Here is a 12,285-nt window from a genome sequence, read left to right as displayed (position 1 = left end):
CATTGTTAACATGATTCTATGAATACGTTTATACATTGTTAACATGATTCTATGAATACGTTTATACATTGTTAACATGATTCTATGAATACGTTTATACATTAACATGATTCTATGAATACGTTTATACATTAACATGATTCTATGAATACGTTTATACATTGTTAACATGATTCTATGAATACGTTTATACATTAACATGATTCTATGAATACGTTTATACATTGTTAACATGATTCTATGAATACGTTTATACATTAACATGATTCTATGAATACGTTTATACATTAACATGATTCTATGAATACGTTTATACATTGTTAACACGATTCTATGAATACGTTTATACATTGTTAACATGATTCTATGAATACGTTTATACATTAACATGATTCTATGAATACGTTTATACATTGTTAACATGATTCTATGAATACGTTTATACATTGTTAACATGATTCTATGAATACGTTTATACATTGTTAACATGATTCTATGAATACGTTTATACATTGTTAACATGATTCTATGAATACGTTTATACATTGTTAACATGATTCTATGAATACGTTTATACATTGTTAACATGATTCTATGAATACGTTTATACATTGTTAACATGATTCTATGAATACGTTTATACATTAACATGATTCTATGAATACGTTTATACATTGTTAACATGATTCTATGAATACGTTTATACATTGTTAACATGATTCTATGAATACGTTTATACATTGTTAACATGATTCTATGAATACGTTTATACATTGTTAACATGATTCTATGAATACGTTTATACATTAACATGATTCTATGAATACGTTTATACATTGTTAACATGATTCTATGAATACGTTTATACATTGTTAACATGATTCTATGAATACGTTTATACATTAACATGATTCTATGAATACGTTTATACATTGTTAACATGATTCTATGAATACGTTTATACATTGTTAACATGATTCTATGAATACGTTTATACATTAACATGATTCTATGAATACGTTTATACATTGTTAACATGATTCTATGAATACGTTTATACATTGTTAACATGATTCTATGAATACGTTTATACATTAACATGATTCTATGAATGCATTTATACATTGTTAACACGATTCTATGAATACGTTTATACATTGTTAACATGATTCTATGAATACGTTTATACATTGTTAACATGATTCTATGAATACGTTTATACATTGTTAACATGATTCTATGAATACGTTTATACATTGTTAACATGATTCTATGAATGCGTTTATACATTGTTAACACGATTCTATGAATACGTTTATACATTGTTAACATGATTCTATGAATACGTTTATACATTGTTAACATGATTCTATGAATACGTTTATACATTGTTAACATGATTCTATGAATACGTTTATACATTAACATGATTCTATGAATGCGTTTATACATTGTTAACACGATTCTATGAATACGTTTATACATTGTTAACATGATTCTATGAATACGTTTATACATTGTTAACATGATTCTATGAATACGTTTATACATTAACATGATTCTATGAATGCGTTTATACATTGTTAACACGATTCTATGAATACGTTTATACATTGTTAACATGATTCTATGAATACGTTTATACATTGTTAACATGATTCTATGAATACGTTTATACATTGTTAACATGATTCTATGAATGCGTTTATACATTGTTAACACGATTTTATGAATACGTTTATACATTGTTAACATGATTCTATGAATACGTTTATACATTGTTAACATGATTCTATGAATACGTTTATACATTGTTAACATGATTCTATGAATACGTTTATACATTGTTAACATGATTCTATGAATACGTTTATACATTGTTAACATGATTCTATGAATACGTTTATACATTAACATGATTCTATGAATACGTTTATACATTGTTAACATGATTCTATGAATACGTTTATACATTGTTAACATGATTCTATGAATACGTTTATACATTGTTAACATGATTCTATGAATACGTTTATACATTGTTAACATGATTCTATGAATACGTTTATACATTGTTAACATGATTCTATGAATACGTTTATACATTGTTAACATGATTCTATGAATACGTTTATACATTAACATGATTCTATGAATACGTTTATACATTGTTAACATGATTCTATGAATACGTTTATACATTAACATGATTCTATGAATACGTTTATACATTGTTAACACGATTCTATGAATACGTTTATACATTGTTAACACGATTCTATGAATACGTTTATACATTGTTAACATGATTCTATGAATACGTTTATACATTAACATGATTCTATGAATACGTTTATACATTGTTAACATGATTCTATGAATACGTTTATACATTGTTAACATGATTCTATGAATACGTTTATACATTGTTAACATGATTCTATGAATACGTTTATACATTGTTAACATGATTCTATGAATACGTTTATACATTGTTAACATGATTCTATGAATACGTTTATACATTGTTAACATGATTCTATGAATACGTTTATACATTGTTAACATGATTCTATGAATACGTTTATACATTGTTAACATGATTCTATGAATACGTTTATACATTAACATGATTCTATGAATACGTTTATACATTGTTAACATGATTCTATGAATACGTTTATACATTAACATGATTCTATGAATACGTTTATACATTGTTAACATGATTCTATGAATACGTTTATACATTGTTAACATGATTCTATGAATACGTTTATACATTAACATGATTCTATGAATACGTTTATACATTGTTAACATGATTCTATGAATACGTTTATACATTGTTAACATGATTCTATGAATACGTTTATACATTAACATGATTCTATGAATACGTTTATACATTAACATGATTCTATGAATACGTTTATACATTGTTAACATGATTCTATGAATACGTTTATACATTGTTAACATGATTCTATGAATACGTTTATACATTAACATGATTCTATGAATACGTTTATACATTGTTAACATGATTCTATGAATACGTTTATACATTGTTAACATGATTCTATGAATACGTTTATACATTGTTAACATGATTCTATGAATACGTTTATACATTGTTAACATGATTCTATGAATGCGTTTATACATTGTTAACACGATTTTATGAATACGTTTATACATTGTTAACATGATTCTATGAATACGTTTATACATTGTTAACATGATTCTATGAATACGTTTATACATTGTTAACATGATTCTATGAATACGTTTATACATTGTTAACATGATTCTATGAATACGTTTATACATTGTTAACATGATTCTATGAATACGTTTATACATTAACATGATTCTATGAATACGTTTATACATTGTTAACATGATTCTATGAATACGTTTATACATTGTTAACATGATTCTATGAATACGTTTATACATTAACATGATTCTATGAATACGTTTATACATTGTTAACATGATTCTATGAATACGTTTATACATTGTTAACATGATTCTATGAATACGTTTATACATTAACATGATTCTATGAATACGTTTATACATTGTTAACACGATTCTATGAATACGTTTATACATTGTTAACATGATTCTATGAATACGTTTATACATTAACATGATTCTATGAATACGTTTATACATTGTTAACATGATTCTATGAATACGTTTATACATTGTTAACATGATTCTATGAATACGTTTATACATTAACATGATTCTATGAATACGTTTATACATTAACATGATTCTATGAATACGTTTATACATTGTTAACATGATTCTATGAATACGTTTATACATTGTTAACATGATTCTATGAATACGTTTATACATTAACATGATTCTATGAATACGTTTATACATTGTTAACATGATTCTATGAATACGTTTATACATTGTTAACATGATTCTATGAATACGTTTATACATTGTTAACATGATTCTATGAATACGTTTATACATTGTTAACATGATTCTATGAATACGTTTATACATTGTTAACATGATTCTATGAATACGTTTATACATTAACATGATTCTATGAATACGTTTATACATTGTTAACATGATTCTATGAATACGTTTATACATTGTTAACATGATTCTATGAATACGTTTATACATTAACATGATTCTATGAATACGTTTATACATTGTTAACATGATTCTATGAATACGTTTATACATTGTTAACATGATTCTATGAATACGTTTATACATTAACATGATTCTATGAATACGTTTATACATTGTTAACATGATTCTATGAATACGTTTATACATTGTTAACATGATTCTATGAATACGTTTATACATTAACATGATTCTATGAATACGTTTATACATTGTTAACATGATTCTATGAATACGTTTATACATTGTTAACATGATTCTATGAATACGTTTATACATTGTTAACATGATTCTATGAATACGTTTATACATTGTTAACATGATTCTATGAATACGTTTATACATTGTTAACATGATTCTATGAATACGTTTATACATTGTTAACATGATTCTATGAATACGTTTATACATTAACATGATTCTATGAATACGTTTATACATTGTTAACATGATTCTATGAATACGTTTATACATTGTTAACATGATTCTATGAATACGTTTATACATTGTTAACATGATTCTATGAATACGTTTATACATTAACATGATTCTATGAATACGTTTATACATTGTTAACATGATTCTATGAATACGTTTATACATTGTTAACATGATTCTATGAATACGTTTATACATTGTTAACATGATTCTATGAATACGTTTATACATTAACATGATTCTATGAATACGTTTATACATTGTTAACATGATTCTATGAATACGTTTATACATTGTTAACATGATTCTATGAATACGTTTATACATTGTTAACATGATTCTATGAATACGTTTATACATTGTTAACATGATTCTATGAATACGTTTATACATTGTTAACATGATTCTATGAATACGTTTATACATTGTTAACATGATTCTATGAATACGTTTATACATTGTTAACATGATTCTATGAATACGTTTATACATTGTTAACATGATTCTATGAATACGTTTATACATTGTTAACATGATTCTATGAATACGTTTATACATTAACATGATTCTATGAATACGTTTATACATTGTTAACATGATTCTATGAATACGTTTATACATTGTTAACATGATTCTATGAATACGTTTATACATTAACATGATTCTATGAATACGTTTATACATTGTTAACACGATTCTATGAATACGTTTATACATTGTTAACATGATTCTATGAATACGTTTATACATTAACATGATTCTATGAATACGTTTATACATTGTTAACATGATTCTATGAATACGTTTATACATTGTTAACATGATTCTATGAATACGTTTATACATTGTTAACATGATTCTATGAATACGTTTATACATTGTTAACATGATTCTATGAATACGTTTATACATTAACATGATTCTATGAATGCGTTTATACATTGTTAACACGATTCTATGAATACGTTTATACATTAACATGATTCTATGAATACGTTTATACATTGTTAACACGATTCTATGAATACGTTTATACATTAACACGATTCTATGAATACGTTTATACATTGTTAACATGATTCTATGTTTGTTTGAACAAATTTCGTCAACTATTCATTTACATATTACCTGAAACTCGCCACCAAAAAAAGATTTCTCCAGATCCATAAAAACTACAGGTTTTTCTTATAAAAGTACTTTGCTTGCATTTGGATCTTCGTATAAATATAACGCCAATTCTACTTTGTTCTGGATTTCATCTGTTTTTATTTGCTGCTCTAATTTAACAAGTTTTATCTGTAAAATACTTAAAGATTTATAAATGGTAAGTTGGCATGTTATTAAAAATTGCAATCGGGTTTCAGGAACAAAGTAAACACTATCAACTACTTGATCAGACTGGAAACCTTTTTATAAGAGAAATGTTTATTAAAAAAGAACACTAGATCAGAATTTTGTTTTGATATTTAAAAATCACAAGATATCGTGTATGAACTTATAAAATATATTCAAAGCTTTAGAACTGATGAATCTAAAATATATCAACTCACTAGATTGGTATTAAACATGCTACAAGAAGGTTTATTGATAAACGAGAGAAATAGCGTGTACATAGTGATGGAGATAATGGTTGGGAAAATGTAAATACTTTGGCACAATGCTTTTTCTTTTTTTTTTTTTTCTTTTTTTTACACAGTGGTCACCACTTATCAAGGCCCGGAAGCCACTCAGGGATCAGGGTTATTGCAAGTACATTACTTTAGTGTGGAGATTTGATGAAGTGTTTACTTCAGGGGGCGGTTCATTAGGAATTTGTTAACGTTGGACTTGAACACATCCAAGTCGTAGTCAGGTGGGAAGCAGGCAGACGGAACAGAGTTCCACAGGCGTGCAGTTCTAAGAAAGAAGCTTTGTTCATGGAATCCACATTTTGATTTAGGCACAGATAAAGAGTGGGGGAAATTTTTCACGGTGGATTCGGTTAGACGGGTGTTTTTCATGAAAGATTGGCGAAGGGGGACCAGAGATTGGAGTTCAGATGAGCACCTGCCATGGAAATAATGATAAAACAAGGATAGGCTCGCAACGTCTCTTCTGTGGGAGAGAGGTTGCAAGGTAGAGAAAAGGGCATCCCCCACTAAGCCACGAAGTCTATTTTGTACTCTGTCAAGGCAGGATAGGCTGTTTTTAGCAGCTCCTGCCCAGATATGGCAGCAGTATTCCATCCTTGGACGTACTTAGCTTTTATAAAGATAGACAATTGCATCAGTAGTGAGATATCTTCTGGAGCGGTAGAAGGATCCCACCATCTTTCCAGCGACCTTGGTAACAGACTTGATGTACATGTTCCATTTCAGATCAGGAGTAAAGGTCAAACCCAGAAGCTTGTCAAAACACGGGGCCTCTCTCAGACAAGAGCCATCCATCCCAATTGATGCCAGATGCTAAAGAAAAGATGAAAACGGCTTGCTCTAGATGCATAGAAAACCTACAAGTTCTTCAGCAACGTGTCAATGAAGAAGTAAAGCATTTGCTGGTAGAGTTCATTACCCAAAATATCAAAATACAACATGGATGCTTTTTAAAGGAAAATAATCATTCAAAACAAAATCTTGAACAAAGATCCCCACATTCACATCGGCACAAAACCATGGTGTGCTATTATACATGTAGCACTCCAATATGTTACAAATTATTATAATGTCTAAGAAACCTCCCTACAACTGTATTTGTATGAATCCTTTATGAGAAAATTAAAATGTGATTACCAAAGAGAACTTTTTGGGGAGTGGGGAACAAAAAAGTAAACTTTTATATTTACAGAAATTATTCTAAGAAATTTGGTTTCTATACAAAATTAAAAAATAACTTTTCTAAATGACTAATATTTATTTTTATTTGATCTGGATAATAGGATCATTCAGGTTGTCATCGATGGATGTAAGTAAAAAAAAACAAAAAAAAAATGAAGCTTTTTTGTATTATTTTTGATTCTTTGAACTACTGTTCTTGTTTTCACGTTTCGATTGATATAACCAACCTTTTTCAGGTGTATTTTGTTGAACTTGGGAATATTTTTGTCGAACTCAGGAATCTACACGGAATTTCAAACAGAGCCCTCTATTTAATCCATGGGGTGGATAGCATGCTCTTGTTCTCTCAGCCATGATTAGGTAGCAGTTCTAAATGATTCTGGCCAAAACGTTATGAAAATAATATAGAAGAGACATTGTGAGCCTGTCTTATTGTTATTTCCATGGCAAGTGCTCGTCTGAGCTTCAATCTCTGCCCCCCCCTCGCCAATCTTTCAAGAAAAACAACCCTCTAGCTGAAACCACTGTCACTAATTTTCCCCACTCTTTATCTGTGCCTAAATCAAAATGTAGATTCCATGAACAAAGTTTCTTTCTTAAAGTACACGCCTGTGGAACTCTTTTCTGTTTGCCCGTTTCCCACCTGACTACAACTTGAATGTCTTCAAGTCCAACATAAACAAATTCCTGATAAACCGCTCCCTTAGGTAAGACATTTTATCAAATTTCCAATACTAACGATTATTACGACACTATCCCATTGATTACTGTACACATAATAACCCTTATCCCCGAGTGGCCTCTGGGCCTTGATAAGTGGTGACTACCATGTAAAAAAAAAAGAAAAAAAGCAGCACAACATTAATGCTGGAGTGCCTCGGGTCGATCGTTGGATCACTATTATTTCTGCTATTCATAAACAACCTCCCTGATAATATTGTGTCCAAGATGGATATATTTGCCAATGATATACAATACAAGGGACAAACATATGTACATAAGTCTAAGACAATGGCAGAATCGTTAGAAAATGACCTCCAGATCCTAGTGGAATGAGGTCGCAAATGGATGGTAACATTTAATGCTAGTAAGACTAAGCTGCTCTCCTTTAATAATTATAAGATCCTCTCCAACCATGTATTTCCATCACAAATACCATCCTACCTGAGAATTATTCCTTCAAATTCCTTGGCCTAACATTTGTCATGGGCAATATGAACTGGAACATTGAGGACATTGCAAAGGCTGCTGCAAAAAAAAGTGGGTTCCCTCTATAGTTAGAAGACTACTTACACCTGAGAGTATCCTGTACCTCTACAAGGCCACCAATCGCCATGCATGGAGTATTGTTGCCATCTACCACTAGTCTTGGATAGGGTCCAAAAAAGAATTTTCATTCTTATAGATCCCACTTTGTTAACTAAACTCCTACCCCTGTCCTACCACCATAATGTTGCATCTCTGTGCCTGTTTTACAAATATTTTAATGAAATATGCTCTGATGAACTCGTTGCATTTGTGCCCCATCGGTGTACATATCCCCAATAAACCCGCTTAGCAACAAAATCTCACCCCTTCACTGTTGCGGTCTCCAAATGCCAGAAAGCTTTCTACGCTAATAGTTTCTTCCCTCAAACAACTAGATTTTGGAATTCCCTTCCTGCTTCTTTAACTGTATTGATATGCAGAAGTTTAAATGTAATGTAAACAAACATCTTGTTACTTTCCTAGCATGGTACCAAATCGTAGTCCTTATGTCCAAGTGTCGATATGCCTTGTTAGGGGTGAACATGAGTAAAAAAAAAAAAAATATCTGAGTAAACTCAAGCTTTGACCGTGAATGGTTTAGTAGATGACAGGTAATGCAGTGTTTATGGACAAAAGCAGCTGAGAGAGGACAAGAGATAAAGAATGACTTGAGGATAACTAAAACCATCTTGAATATTTCTGTATTTAAAAGGATCTAACTACTGTAGCAAAGGATTATCTCCAAGTAATATTTTGGAAGACATTTTGAAGCATAATTTATTTGCTGTTGAAAAGATTGTGATAGGATTTATTTGTCCTTTATGAATCACGTGGTCATAACGGAGAGAAACTCAAAATGGGGGCTGCTACAGAAATCGGTTTAGCAACAGAAAATTCCTCCTGATCATAGTAATTCCTTCAGTTGTGGAATTGTTAAATCATTTTGCATTGTTGATCTCCATAGAATCGTTTTCATCCATTTATTTCTTCATATTTGGGTCTCACCATGCACACACCTTCACAACAGATTGACTATGAGCAATTAAGAGATAAAATATAAAAATCGCGATTTCTCTGGATATGTTCAGGTTAAAAATTTTTTAAAATTATTTGAAGATCATTGTTTTAAATCTGCAATTTGTGCAGAATTTGAAAGGGCAAAGAATCAACAACAGCAAAAGAACTAATAATTCTGTAGATATGTTATCTGCAAACATTAACAAATTCATCGATGAAGAACTGTCGGTGCTTATGTAACATGTGAGAAAAATGTACGGAGGACAATTCCATTTCAGTTATCAAAGTAATGAATGGAAATCAAAATAGTTCAAACTGTTTAACGCAGCTTCTTTTTGTGAGTGAATTTTTATTTCTTAATAATAAACTTATTTTGCATAGTCAACTCCATAAGTGTGCAGGGGAGTATAAAAAAGGCTTTGATGCTGCTGAATAATAGTTTCTAAAACTAGTTGGGTTGGAAACGCGTATGGGAACCAAGTTCTCCACACAAGTGGACACACAAACATAAACGGATGACCTTAAAGCAAACCTGATTATTGCCCTTTAATTCTGGTAATATCATTCTTTGCCACAAGGGGGTGATACAATACTTTCACTTCCAGTTTATATCATTCACTCTTTTTTTGCTAGACCTCGCAACAAATGCAGATGTAATGAAAACACTTCCCAGTTTTGGCAAACAGCCAAACCAGTGTTCGACCTCTCACCAAAGACTCACACAAGTTACGTTGCTCATTAATCATCTTTCGCTATGAACTGTTACAATCTTTAATTTGTAATTCGATGTAAATAAATTTATTTTGGTTGTTATGTCGGCAAGAAGACCATGCGATTTTATTTTTCAGTCTCCTATTTAACAATAAAGGATGGCATCACCAACTACACGACAAAAGGCGACCCCGTCCTCTGCAAGAGTGGTAAACCCCAACGTTCATCTACAAAACTGGTGACCTATTGACATTCGAACATTTCTACCAATGCTGAACGGCATTCTATGTTCAAAAACATTTTAAAACACCTTTTCTATCGCAAATAAGACACTGCCGTATGACCATTAAATAAAACAAAAAAACAAGTCTTATAAAATTAAAAAAAAAGGGGAAAATACTTTTCATTGCATTTCTTTGCAACCCGAACCCACCCCCACGTGCAAATTTAATTCTGTCGTCCATCATTATTTTCGTTGGTCATGATGAAAAAAAATAAAAACAAACTGATCAAAAAAAGAAAACCCTTCTTCCATTACATCCCAAATAATTGAAAAAAAGAACAAATATTTATCTATATTTACACACAAACAAAAATAAAGACACTTTTTATTATCTTCATGACAACATTTTTTTTTTGTATTTTTTACAAATTGTATTTTTCGGAATTTTGTTGGTTTTTTTTCCCCCGCTTTTTGCTGTGAGCCAAACAAAAACCGACCTCGCGATCCTGAAAGGTCAGTTTTCCTTTTGCATACCTTCCTCTAAACCGCATACCTGGTTTGTTCAACTAGAGCCGTTTTCCATGAACCAGTTCTTGTTTCCTCAGTTGCGAAAAACACTTTGCATAGTAGAAACATGGCTGACACGCGTTACGAAAAGAGCACCTCCAACAAACAATCATCACACTTCAGCCACAGACGAAACTCTAGCGACATACGTCCACTGCTACAACTGAGCCAACTTCCTTACAACCGATAGTATGTGAACAAAAAAATAACAAACTGGATAGCACTTTTTCTCAACTTGTTTCAACGTACATCCGAAACGCAAAAGTTATTAATAATTTTTGCTGTGGCGACGAAGTCTCAAAACATTCCATCACACTCGTTTTAGTTACGTGTCACAAACGTTAATGATTTTGTCACTATCTATGTAAATATATTTTTTCCGCCATGTGTGCATAGTAAAAAAAAAAAAAAAAATTTATTTCAGGTTTCTATTTTGTCATGGAGAACCAGTGCCAACAAGCTCATCGAAAAACTCCAATAGCAACTCACACTATTTCAACTCCAGTTTTCAACATAATTATGGAAGGGAACAAGTGACAACAAGCCTTTACAACACCATGTTACAATATATCAACCCTTTCCAGCAACACCTTATAGTATATCAACATAAAAACAAATGCGACAAACAAACTTACAAAGACACTCGTCAAGCACTGTAAACTCCTGGAAATCACGACAGAATTTACACAAGCTAATACGAGTTAACTGCAAAAACGCAAACTACAAACTCGTCACTGGGCATTCATGATCCGACCGACTCACTGGTTATACAATCTACTGAAAACGTGCTTTCTATGGAAGGAAGCATTCCTTACACAGTGAACATATGTGCATATTCGCGAACCACGCAAACTAACTTCAATCAAACTTAACCCACTATGCTGACATTTGTGCACGCTTCCTGGACTCAACTGCAGAAATACAGTCTATGACCGCAACCACTTGCACTCAAAATTCACATCGTCCTGTGACATTCAACATAGTTACACAAGCTTCAAACTCTTTGATATCCTTTCACGTCACAACCTTTTCTTTTTTGTTCTATAACTCATCTGCCATGTACACCTGCGTGTTTTTTCCATTTTTCTTTTC

The sequence above is a fragment of the Euprymna scolopes genome, chromosome 2, assembly GCF_053919585.1.
Source record: "Euprymna scolopes isolate OS-2025 chromosome 2, ASM5391958v1, whole genome shotgun sequence".
In the NCBI taxonomy this organism is placed as follows: Eukaryota; Metazoa; Mollusca; class Cephalopoda; order Sepiida; family Sepiolidae; genus Euprymna; species Euprymna scolopes.
This window is presented reverse-complemented; position numbering follows the sequence as displayed.